We start from the raw sequence: 13,935 nt of genomic DNA on the forward strand, positions 1-13,935 counted from the left end.
GCAGGTACATAGTGGCCTTGTAATAGGCTAGATTTGAAAACAATGATCTGTCATGCCATCATGCATGTTATCTTTAAACCGCCAATGCGAGATTTATAATCAGCCGCTTGTACTTTCTCATAATATCATCATCCATGTGGGTCAGATCAATATTTTCATATTTCCTGCACAGAAGTGGAACAACATATGCCCTGGCGGTTTAAGCCAGGGCAGGTAATAAACCCCAATGTAATAGTCTATGAATTTTTTTATAGAAAGAATAGAGTAAAGACCATCTGAGACGAAAACTTTCTGGCGACTTAAATTCTAAAGCCAGGGCGGGTTACCAAACCCTAAATATTCATACAATTATTAAAAGACATACCTGTAGATTGATGTCATGGTGATGCCTTGATAATTATAATCTAGAGCGGGTTTTAACCCGTAGGCATGAAATATCATGATTTTGATTGCTCAAGGCAAAATATCCTAGCGATTTAGAGCCGTCTATCAGGGCGGGTTACCAAACCCAATATGCTCAATTATGAGTCATATAATCAATTTTGCATGGCCTCAATTTTACAAGCGCACTTGAGCAGAAAAACTCTTGAAGGGATGCAAATCCAAAACATCCAGAAGAAAAGAAATTCAGAAAAATTCAAGTGCTTTCATGGGCCGCACAGCCTTAAAATTCAAGTGCTTTCATGGGCCGCATAGCCTCTAAAATTCAAGTGCTTTCATGGGCCGCACAGCCTTAGATTTACCCTCGCTCACTATAAGCCGATCCTCACATGAAAAACCACCGTTTTAACCTTAACGGGTTCAGGGTCTTAAGAAAGATTGACTATTAAGAGTACAGCGGGTCATCCAGGAGTAGCATCTTGCAGACAGGCAGGACAAACTCAGGATTTAGCGTCCACGCCTGGACAAGAGCATAAGAAAGCTAAACCTGGTGGGTTGGAAGCCCCCAAGTGACCTTATGAACAAATAGTAAAGACTCAGATGCTTAGAAATGAAACGACAGAAGCCCTGAATTATTAGGGATGCCAGCTTTATTATATTGATCATAATATATACATTGATAAAAATATGTACAACACAAGAGCCAGTGGCTCAAGTGTAATAAGGCCGAAGATGAGAAATATTCCAGGGCCGGCGGGTCTCCTCCTATGACTTACGCGATTCCTTGTGTTCTTGCTACAAAGGGTCATTCCCAAGGTGGGGATAGATTATGCATATATGTTTGATCTTGGATTAACCGGAGCACCAAGTTGCCTTCTTGAAAGGCTCCGGTCTTGACTCTGCGGCTATGGTAGCGACGCAGATCTTGCTGATATATCGACGAACGAGCCGCCGCCGGGTCACGCTCCTCATCTAACACATCAAGTGCATCTTGACGTGCTATCTCATTAGCAGATTCAACATAAGCCACCACACGAGGCGAGTCATGACGGATATCGCTTGGAAGAACCGCCTCTGCCCCGTAGACCATGAAGAAAGGCGTATAGCCTATTGACCTGTTGGGGCTGGTGTTGATACTCCAATGTACTGAAGGTAATTTCTCAACCCAACAACCCGGTGTTCTCTGCAAAGGAACCATAAGCTGGGGCTTTATACCTTTCAAGAATTCTTGATTAGCCCTCTCAGCTTGACCATAAGACTGTGGATGAGCCACCGAGAAAACGTCAAGACGAATATGCTCCTGTTGACAGAATTCCCTCATAGCACCCTTAGACAGATTAGTGCCATTATCAGTTATGATACTATGAGGGTAACCATAACAAAAGATTACTTTCTTGATGAATTGAACTATCATCGCAACATCACACTTGCTGACTGGCTCTGCCTCAACCCACTTGGTAAATTTATCAACCGCCACCAGGAGGTTGGTTTTCCTATCTTTAGACCTCTTGAAAGGTCCAACCATATCAAGACCCCAGACTACAAACGACCAAGTAATTGGAATCATCCGCAATTCTTGAGCCGACACGTGAGCCCGTCGAGAGAATTTCTAACAGCCATCACACTTACTAATAAGATCCTCTGCATCGGCATGAGTCGTCAACTAATAAAATCAATGATGAAAAGCTTTAACCACTAGAGATTTAGAGTCGGCGTGATGAACACAATCGCCTTCATGGATTTCCCTTAGAATCTCACGGCCCTCTTCAGGAGAGACACAACGCTGGAATACGCTTGTGACATTGCATCGGTGTAACTCGCCATTGACAATGGTCATAGACTTAGACCGCCGGTTTATCTGCCTGGCCAAAGTTTCATCCTCAGGCAACTCGCCATTGGTCATATAAGCCAAGTATGGAACTGTCCAATCAGGAATAGCATGGAGAGCCGCCACCAGCTGTGCCTCTAGGCCAGGAATAGCAAGATTCTCCTTTGACGGTAACTTGACTGAAGGATTATTCAATACATCAAGAAAGACATTAGGGGGCACCGGCTTACGTTGAGACCCCAGCCGGCTTAAAGCATCGGCCGCCTCATTCTTCCTTCGATCAAGATGCTCCACCTGATAACCTTTGAAGTGACCAGCAATATTATCAACTGCCTAGCGATAAGCCACCATGAGCGGGTCCTTGGAATCCCAAGTGCCAGAGACCTGCTGAGCCACCAAATCTGAATCGCTGAACCACCTGACCCGACTTAAATTCATCTCCTTAGCCATCCGAAGACCGTGGAGTAGAGCCTCTATTCTGTCGCATTATTAGTATAGGGAAACATCAACCTTAAAACATAACAAAACTTATCACCTCGTGGTGAATTCAAAATAACTCCAGCCTCTGAGCCTTCCAATTTCCTAGACCCATCAAAATGAATAGTCCAGTATGTGTTATCAAGTTTCTCCTCCGGCGCCTGCAACTCCGTCCAATCCTTGATGAAATCCACAAGAGCCTGAGATTTGATAGTTGTCCTGGGCACACACTTTAAAAATGGGGTCCAAGCTCAATGGCCCACTTAGCCACTCGACTTGTAGCCTCTCTATTTTGAATAATACCCCCCAAGGGAGCAGAACTGACCACTGTAATAGGATGGCCAAGAAAATAGTGCTTCAGCTTGTGACTAGCCATAAACACCCCATATACGAGTTTCTGCCAATGTGGGTATGGTTGTTTAGACTCAATTAACACATCACTGACATAATAAGCCGACCTCTGGACTGGGTACTCCTTACCCATCTCCTTTCGTTCCACCATAATCGCCACACTGACAGCTCTGTTTTTAGCCACCATGTATAAAAGTAAAGGCTCTTTCTCCATAGGAGCTACAAGGACAGGCGGCTCAGCTAATTGCTTTTTGAGCGCCTCAAACGCCTCATTAGCAGCATCACTCCAGACAAAGTGATTTGTTTTCTTCATCATCTAGTACAGAGGAATTGGCTTCTCTCCTAGGCGGCTTATGAACCGGCTCAATGCTGCAATGCGACCCGCCAGGCCCTGGATGTCATTGACACACGCCGGCTTAGCCAATGAAGTAATAGCCTTAATCTTCTCCGGGTTAGCTTCAATACCTCGCTTGGAGACTAAAAATCCCAAGAGATTACCTGCAGGCACATCAAAAACACATTTGGCCGGGTTAAGCATCATTTTGTAGACCCGAAGATTATCAAAGGTCTCTTTCAAATCATCCAAAAGAGTCTCCTTCTTTCTGGACTACACAACAATATCATCCACATATGCGTGAACATTGCGTCAAATCTGGTTATGAAAACAATTCTGAACACAACGTTGATAAGTCACTAGCGCGCTCTTGAGCCCAAAAGGCATAGACACATAGCAGAAAGCTCCAAAAGGCATGATGAATGTCTTCTTCTCTTAGTCTTTAATTGCCCTCTTAATCTGACGATAACCAGAATAAGCATCCAGGAAACTCAAATGCTCACAACCCGCCGTGGCATCTATGATCCGATCAATGCGGGGGGGGGGAGCAAAAGGATCAGCCGGACAGGCTTTATTGAGGTCTGTATAATCCACAGACATACGACAAGTACCATTTTTATTAAGTACTAGCACCGGGTTAGACAACCACTCGGGGTGAAAATTTTCAACAATGAACTCGGCCGCTAAGAGCCAGGCCACCTCTTCTCTAATAGCCTTGCGTCGCATAACGGCGTAGGAATTGCTTGACCGGCTTAAATTTAGGATCAATATTGACTGTGTGCTCAGCGAGTTCTCTCGATACACCCGGCATATCTGAAGGCTTCCATGCAAAGATGTCCCGATTCTCAAGGATGAACTCGATGAGCGCGCTTTCCTATTTCGGATCCATATTAGCACTGATAGTGAACTGCTGAGATGAGTCGCCAGGGACAAAATCAACCTGTTTGGTATCATCCGCCGACTTAAACTTCAATAAAGGGTCTTGCTCTGTGGTTGGCTTCTTTAGAGGGGTCATGTCCACCGGGTGAACATTATCTTTATAAAACTTGAGCTCCTCCATGGCACAAGTAGACTTAACATAAGCCGCATCACCTTCTTCACACTCCAAGGCAATCTTTCTATTGCCATGGACTGTAATGGTACCCTTACATCCTAGCATCTTAAGCTGCAAATATACATAACAAGGACGTGCCATAAACTTGGCATAAGCCGATCGACCAAACAGGGCGTGGTAAGCGCTTTTGATCTTAACCACTTCAAACCACAATGTCTCTGCCCTGTAATCATAATCATCGCCAAAGGCCACTTCCAAGGAAATCTTACCAACTGGGTACGCCGACTTACCAGGTACCACACCGTGAAAGACTGTAGAGGATGGTTTAAGATCTTTGTCAGTTAAGTTCATACGGGGAAAAGTATCGTAATAAAGGATATTGATGATGCTTCCACCATCTATGAGCAGTTTAGTGAATTTATAGCCCCCAACTTCAGGGGCCACCAACAATGCCAGCTGACCCGGATTATTAACCTGGGGTGGGTGATCCTCACGACTCCATACTATTGGTTGTTCTAACCACTACAAATATCAAGGCACCGCCAGCTCAACTGCATTGACCGCACGTTTATGAACCTTCTGGTCTCGCTTGCAAAGGCTTGTGGTGAAAACATGATATTGGCCACCATTAAGCTGCTTGGGATTACTCTGATATCCTGACTGTTATTGCTGGTTACCCTGACTGGGCTGCTGATTATAACCACCATGATTACCCTGTCCTTGATATCCATAACTTGAGTCGCCGCCCCAAAGCCGGGCCTGTGTGAGCCGGATCCTGACCCGCCATGCAGGCCATTATTATTATGATTCTGGTGATAGCCAGAATTCTTGTGTTCCTTCATAATAAAGCAATCCTTCCACAAGTGAGTCGATGGTTTATTCAAGAAACTATGGTTTGGGCAAGGTTCATTCAACATCACCTCCAGGTTAAATCTCGGTCCTCCAAAATGCGGCTTACCCTTACTACGCTGATTACTACATTGTGTATTGGTGTTAGCCACCAAATCTGACCTGCCATCGGGTTGCTTGCGTTTACCATCATTGCCCTGGTTAAGACCTAACACGTTTTGCTGTGACCCTTGTTATTACCATTCTTCTTCCCCTTGTTGGACTTCTCATCATCGGATCCAATATCTTTGGTGTTGTCGGAGTCAACATATTTGATGAGATCCGCCATGAGCTCTCCCATGTCATTGAAGCGATGTTTAAGCCACCGCAACCTCTGCTTGAGGGGGTGGAATGGCAATTTTTCTCTAGAATCAGAACAACAGACTCGACGTTGATAATATCCGATGAGTGGATAATGGCTTAAACCCGGTGAACCCAGTGGTGGGCTGACTCATCCTCTTGCCACACACAAGCATCCAAATCAATAATCAATAGGGGTTGTTTACATGTCTCTTTAAAATTCGGAATAAAGCGCGCCTTCAGCTCAGCCCATGAATTAATAGAATTGGCGGGTAACCCCTTCAACCAGGTCCGAGCCGGCCCATCCAACACCATGGTGAAGTACTTGGTGCATACATCATCGTTCACATCTAACATCTCCATCGCCGGCTCATAGCTGTCAATCCAGGCTTTGGATGGAAGATCAGTTGTGTAATTAGCTACCTTACGAGGGCCTTTAAAATCCTTAGGCAGATGCTCATTACGTAGAGCCGGCACTAGAAATGGTACACCAACATTCCTGGAAGTCCTCCCAGCCTCCACAAACGCCGAAGGGTTTCGTTGAAGCTGCTGATGAGCCACTAATTGAGCCGCCATTTCCGCCTCTTGACATGCCCTCGCCTGATCCCTAAAGGCCTGAACATTGTTATCATCAGGGGGAAGGTTATGCCCACGAGGCGGGTTATGACGCTGCTTGCTGCTGGAAACCGCTAGCGACTCAATGCGCCGACTGTAACTTCTGCTCTGGCGCGGAGTTGAATGAATTCGCTAGTGGCTGTACGAGTAAGCCGCCTGCTGAGCCACACCCGTCTAAAGAAGTTCCACGATGTTTTGGGTCTCTATCATAGTGGGAAACTCGCCTTCTACTGGAAGAGGTGCCAGCCGGGAAGCCGGGGCAATCATATTATCTAGTGGGTTAGGGTAATGGCCCAGAGGTGTTGGTACGCGCCGAGGCGGGGTCAAATCCATATGAGGCGGGTCCGGCACACGAGGCTGAGCCACCGCCCCGGTCACAGGCGCCTCAGTAGCCCGGGTCACACCGGGCGGGTTACTTGGTCCTGTTCTGGGTGTATTAAAAAGATTCCTCGCCTCAAACTATGGAGGTAAACGGATCTGGTGCCTCCTTCATAGGACAGTGTTCGACGCGTTCTGGTCCAGACATAAATGAAAGGCCTCTGCCCATATCCGCTGTGTCTCAGCCTCCAAGGTGGCTCGCTCTGTGGCCATCCTGACATTTTCTGCCTCAAGATCCTCCCGGGCCTTGGTCACCTCGTCCTGTAGCTTTGCAACATCCGCTTTATGCTGTACCAGATTCGCCGGAGTCACCTCCGCGGCTAACAGGATCGCCAAAGCATCCAAGAGTTCAGACAAGACTTGAGCTGGCAGACATGCAGAGCCGCTCGCTCCAGCCATTGCAGCAGTAGTTGAGCCGGCCGTGATGGCCGCACTAGTTGAAGATTGTAACACTGGTTGTGTGCCAGCCATAAAAATTGCAACCCTGCTTGGCGTCTCATAGGGCTCCGTAATACTGTCGGCATCTGAATAGCCCCCAAGTCCGCCGTCTTGCAGTTGATATATTGATTCAGTTTCCCCAGTTGAGGACTCATCACCTGAATAGATGGTTGTCTCTCCACTAGACATAGAACCTTCCTCAAGATCCATCCCGTGAGCAAAGCCAACGAAAACACGCTTTAGGGCGGGTTGGACCTTGGCGGATCGTGCGTGATGAGCCGTCTCGATGATGTTGGTGCAAGCATCCGGCTCAGAATCTGACTCACCGATCTTACCGATGAAGACGTGAATTCCGCCAAAGGGAACTCGGTACCCGTACTCTATTGAGTCAACCTCGGGACCCCAGCTAGCGTTGTCGATGTAGATCTTGCCGCGGTAACTCTTGGTCACCCGGTCCACGGCATATCCCTTGATCCCTGAGAAGATGCCCTTCAAGAACTTGAAACCACTATGCTCAGGCCCCACGGTGGGTGCCAACTGTCGTGGTTTTGTCATGACAGATGCCCTTGTGAAAGGACTTAGGTGTGGAGCCGTCGCAGTGTAGGTTAGCTCGAAGGGGTTGAACGGTACAAAGGACACAAAGGATTTACCCAGGTTCGGCCCCTCACAACGAGGTAAAAGCCTACATCCTTCTTCTAGTTATATTGCTTGAGTTTCAATTACAAGGGAGCGAATACACTTGACTAGTTCTTGATCGATTGTATCTTGGCCTAAGCCGCCACCAGGTCTCGCCTTTATATACACATCTCGAAGCCCGGTGGCTTACAAGAGTGCGAGCCAGATCACACAACGTGACTGGCCTGGTTTCTAAATCACCTTGCCTTAACAGGAAAGCCACCATACGGTGTTTCACACGTTTGGATCCTAGGCCTCCACTAGGCCTGCCTCTGTGAGTCGCTGTCTTCATACTTCTTCTTGGGCCTCCTTGAATCCTCTTTGTATTAAATCGCCAACGGTATAACCCGGCCCCAGCATGCTGGGTCATACCTCGGGGTTATATCCCCAACATAAACCATCACTACAAAAAAGGCACATTCGCGACATTTTGGGCTGAACGAATTTTTTTCTGTCATGCTTATGACACTTCTATGACGATAATTGTGACAAAACCCTATATCATCATAGATGTGGTGGGTTCCTACTTTGATGACAAAAAATCATGACAGAAAATGGGCTTTTCATCTTGGGCGGGCCGGAGACGCAACTGCATGACATTCTTTGGGCCGTCCATGACGGAAAAACCGTGTTAGAGGCAAGGGCGAGGAAAATATCAGGGAGTTCCCGGTTACGGTGGGTGGTTGGGGCCGAGCGATGCACTGTGGTTTGCGTGTTTCTCTCGTGTATGCGCGTGTGTGTGAGGCGTTGGCTAACTGAACCCGAGAGATCGCACGTTACTGAAAATGAGTGATCGATTCCTTGGCTGTTAAATGAACCCGAGCGAGTCATTCGCTGCTGACTGAACCCGAGCAATTCCTTCACTGCTGCTAACTGAACCCGAGCGATTGATCACTGTCGCTGCTTACTAAAGTCAATCGAGCCCTCGTGCGAGACATAGCCAGCCGATGTTGGGTTGCCTCTCGATGAGCAGTGACCGTTGCTATCGTGCGCATGGTACATACAACAAGTCGAGACGTGGTGAGTCGAGCCGGTTGGTTGGCTGTGGATGAATAGTTCCCGGTGGGGGTTGGATGAACAGGACCCCGTGGTAGTAGGTCATTGCCGCTGGATGAACAGGACCCCGAGGAGGCCGCCGCACCCCAGCCGGTTGGGGTGGATGAACAGGACCCCGTGGAGGCTCGATTAACAGCAGCCGGTGGAGGCTGGATGAACAGTAGCCGTGGATGAACAGTTGCCCGTGGAGGCTGGAGGAGGTCGACGGTGGAGATGAACAGTAGCCCGTGGAGTCCCGTTTTGTGGTATTCCACACCCCTCCCGATGAACAGGACCTGATAACCCACCAGTATAGGGGATCGCAATAGTTTTCGAGGGTAGAGTATTCAACCCAAATTTATTGATTTGACACAAGGGGAGCCAAAGAATATTCTCAAGTATTAGCAGCTGAGTTGTCAATTCAATCACACCTGGAAACTTAATATCTACAGCAAAGTATTTAGTAGCAAAGTAATATGATAATAGTGGTAATGGTAGGAAAAGTAATATTTTTGGGTTTTATAGTGATTGTAACAATAGCAACGAAAAAGTAAATAAGCGAAGAACAATATATGAAAAACTCGTAGGCATTGGATCGGTGATGGAGAATTATGTCGGATGCGATCGATCATGCAACAGTTATAACATAGGGTGACACAGAACTAGCTCTAGTTCATCAATGTAATGTAGGCATGTATTCCGAATATAGTCATACATGCTTATGGAAAAGAACTCGCATGACATCTTTTGTCCTACCCTCCCGTGGCAGCGGGGTCCTATTGGAAACTAAGGGATATTAAGGCCTCCTTTTAATATAGTACCGGACCAAAGCATTAACACATAGTGAATACATGAACTTCTCAAACTACGATCATCACCGGTAATGGTCCCAATTATTGTCACTTCAGGGTTAACGGATCATAACACATAATAGGCGACTATAGACTTGCAAGATAGGATCAAGAACTCACATATATTCATGAAAACATAATAGGTTCAGATATGAAATCATGGCACTCAGTCCGTAGTGACAAGAATTAAGCATAGCAAAGTCATAGCAACATCAATCTTAGAACATAGTGGATACTAGGGATCAGACCCAAACAAAACTAACTCGATTACATGATAAATCTCATCCAACCCATCACCGTCCAGCAAGACTACGATGGAATTACTCACACATGGCGGTGAGCATCATAAAATTGGTGATGGAGGAAGGTTGATGATGATGATGGCGATGGATTCCCCTCTCCGGATCCCCGAACGGTCTCCAGATCAGCCCTGTCAAGAGACTTTAGGGCTTGGCGGCGGCTCCGTATTATAAAACATGATGAATCCTTCTCTTCGATTTTTTTCTCCCCGAACATGAATATATGGAGTTGGAGTTGAGGTCGGTGGAGCGTGAGGGGGTCCACGAGGCAGGGGGCGCGCCCAGGGGGTAGGCGCTCCCCCCCCCCACCCTCGTGGACAGGGTGTGGGCCCCCTGACGTGGATTCTTCTTCCAGTGTTTTTTATATATTCCAAAAATAATCTCTGTTAATTTTCAGGTCATTCCGAGAACTTCTATTTCTGCACAAAAATAACACCATGGCAATTCTGCTGAAAACAGCGTCAGTCCGGGTTAGTTCCATTCAAATCATGCAAGTTAGAGTCCAAAACAAGGGCAAAAGTGTTTGGAAAAGTAGATACAACGGAGACATATCAACTCCCCCAAGCTTAAACATTTTCTTGTCCTCAAGCAATTCAGTTGATAAACTGAAAGTGATAAAGAAAAACTTTTACAAACTCTGTTTGCTCTTGTTGTTGTAAATATGTAAAGCCAGCATTCAAGTTATCAGCAAAGATTATGAACTAACCATATTCACAATAACATTTAGGTCTCATGTTTACTCATATCAATGGCATAATCAACTAGCGAGCAATAATAATAAATCTCGGATGACAACACTTTCTCAAAACAATCATGGTATGATATAACAAGATGGTATCTTGCTAGCCCTTTCTAAGACCGCAAAACATAAATGCAGAGCACCTTTAAAGATCAAGGACCGACTAGACATTGTAATTCATGGTAAAAGAGATCCAGTCAAGTCATACTCAATGTAAACTAATAGTAATGGATGCAAATGACAGCGGTGCTCTCCAACTGAAGCTTTTTACTAAGAGGATGATGACTCAACATAAAAGTAAATGGATATGCCCTTTGTAGAGGGAAGCAGGGATTTGTAGAGGTGCTAGAGCTGGATTTTGAAATAGAGATGAATAATATTTCGAGCGGTATACTTTCATTGTCAACATAACAACCGACAGAGCTCGATATCTTCCATGCTACACACATTATAGGCGGTTCCCAAAAAGAATGGTAAAGTTTATACTCCCCCACCACCAACAAGCATCAATCCATGGCTTTCTCGAAACAACGGGTGCCTCCAACTAACAACAATCCTGGGGGAGTTTTGTTTGCAATTATTTTGATTTGATTTGAGCATGGGACTGGGCATCCCGGTGACCAGCCATTTTCTCGTGAATGAGGAGCGGAGTCCACTCCTCTTGAGAATAACCCGCCTAGCATGGAGGATACAGACATCCCTAGTTGATACATGAGCTATTCAAGCATACAAAACAGAATGTTTATTTGAAGGTTTAGAGTTTGGCACATACAAGTTTACTTGGAATGGCAGGTAGATACCGTATATAGGTAGGTATGGTGGACTCATATGGAATAACTTTGGGGTTTATGGAGTTGGATGCACAAGCAGTATTCCCGCTTATTACAAGTGAAGGCTAGAAAAAGACTGGGAAACGACCAGCTAGAGAGCGACAACAGCCATGAACATGCATTAAAATAAATGAACACCGAATGCAAGCATGAGTAGGATATAATTCACCATGAACATAAATATTGTAGAGGCTATGTTGATTTTGTTTCAACTACATGCGTGAACATGTGCCAAGTCAAGCCACTCGAATCATTCAAAGGAGGATACCACCCCACCATACCACATCACAACCATTTTAATAGCATGTTGGCGCGCAAGGTAAACCATTATAAACTCCTAGCTAATTAAGCATGGCATAAGCAACTACAATCTCTAATTGTCATTGCAAACATGTTTCTTTCATAATAGGCTGAATCAGGAACGATGGACTAATCATATTTACAAAAACAAGAGAGGTCGAGTTCATACTAGCTTTTCTCATCTCAATAAGTTCATCATATATCGTCATTTTTGCCTTTCATTTGCATGACCGAACGGTGTGGATAATAATAATAGTGCATGTGCATTGGACTAAGCTGGAATCTGCAAGCATTCAATTCAAGAGAGAAGACAAAGGTGATATGGGCTCTTTGTTAGATCAACAATAATGCATATAAGAGCCACTCAACATTTTCATCATGGTCTTCTCCTCTCAACCCCAAAAGGAAAGAAAAGAAACAAAACTATTTACACGGGAAAGCTCCCAACAAGCAAAAGAAGAATGAGAAATCTTTTTGGGTTTTCTTTTTTAATTACTACTACTACAGGCATGGAAAGTAAACTAGCGAAAAGCTACAACTATCTTTTTGTTTTTCTTAAGGTTTTTCAAACACACAAGAAGAAGGCTTAAAAGGAAAATAACCTAGAATGGATGATACAATGAAAAAGTATGAGCACCGACAACTGGCATGAGTGTGTGAACATGAATGTAAAGTTGGTGAGAAATACATACCACCCCAAGCTTATGCTTTTAGCCTAAGTTGGTCTATGCCCATGGATCAAAATTTTAGTTGGGGTCGTACTAAGAAGGGTCCTCAGATTTCCACTGGCTGGCGATCTCCTCCTGTCGGATCATGGGTTCCGGCAAAACCCTTAAGTTCGAACTCTGGGGTGCGCACGAAGATCTCCCCCTACCAATCCACGTCCTAACTCAGCTAAGATCTTACGGACTAACTCGACGAACTCGCAACACAAAGGACACAAGATTTATACTGGTTTGGGCCACCATTGCGGTGTAATACCCTACTCCAGTGTGGTGGATTGCCTCTTGGGCTGATGATGAATAGTACAAGGGGAAGAACGGGCTCCTGAGGTTGAGGTGTTCTTGTGCTTGCTGAACTTGTGTGTGTGTGGATTTGATCAGCTCCGGCCTCTTCTCTAGCTATTGTGGTGGCTAGTCCTATTTATAGAGGCCCTGGTCCTCTCCCCAAATATTGAGCGGGAAGGGAGCCAACAACGGCCAATTTGAAAGTGGACAGCTAGTACAGCTTATCCTAACAAAAGTGGTCTTCGCCTGCAAAAGGCTCTGGTGGTGATGCTGCCTTGGGCTCCATGGTAACCTCCGTCTTGCTATCCGGCTGGTTTTGGTCTCGTTGCACTGATATGGAAACCTTTGCTTGATGCCTCGGTACTCCACGCCTGTGCTTGCCCCCTTAGCACCAAAGAGAAAACAAGGACGTTGTGCGCGCTGGCGCCCGCCTGGCACCCTCCTAGTCTCGATCGTCATGGCTCATGTCACGAGAACCTCGCGAGGTTTGCCTGGCCTTGAACTCTCCGCCCCTCACGAGCCAGCCTGGTGAGGCCGCTCCTGAGGAGGTCTTGTGTCATCCGCCTCGCGAGGCTAGGCCCCTCATGAAGGTCTTCATGGGCCGTACAGGCCTGCTAGCAAAGCCACTCCCTAGGCCGCAGGCAGGCAAGTCTAGGGACGTCGTTCCTAGAACGCCGACAGTAGCCCCCGGGCCCAAGGCGCGCTCGGGCTTGGCTTCAGGGCGAAGCCAAAGGTCAAGCACGGAGCACCGCGGGCCCCAATAGCCCGCGGCCTTGGTCAACGTGTGGCGGTTGATTGGTCATGGGCGTCTTTGCTTCCCCACGCTGCCTCGGCAACTGCCTGTCTTGACCAGTCCCTGCGACATGCAAGGAAAACCATCATTACTTGTGATCGTTGGGGGTGCTAGTTGGCCTTCTCCTAGTATAAATGGGAGGGGGCGGAGCCCCCATCACCCATCTTCCCTCTGCCTCTCCCGCTTCTTCTCCTTCCTTGTTCCTCTCCTGCTACCAATGGCGCCGTCGAGGAGGTTCACTGCCATGGAGAAGGGGAAGGCCCCTCGCGAGGGGCCCGGCTCTCCGGTGCCCAAGCATGGACGCGGCCATCCACGCAAGCACACCGCAAGCCCCGCCGCGGCCCCGCACAACCGTGGTGGTG

This window comes from Triticum urartu, chromosome 7A (genome assembly GCF_056163025.1).
Source record: "Triticum urartu cultivar PI428250 chromosome 7A, HENAU_Tu73, whole genome shotgun sequence".
Lineage (NCBI taxonomy): Eukaryota > Viridiplantae > Streptophyta > Magnoliopsida > Poales > Poaceae > Triticum > Triticum urartu.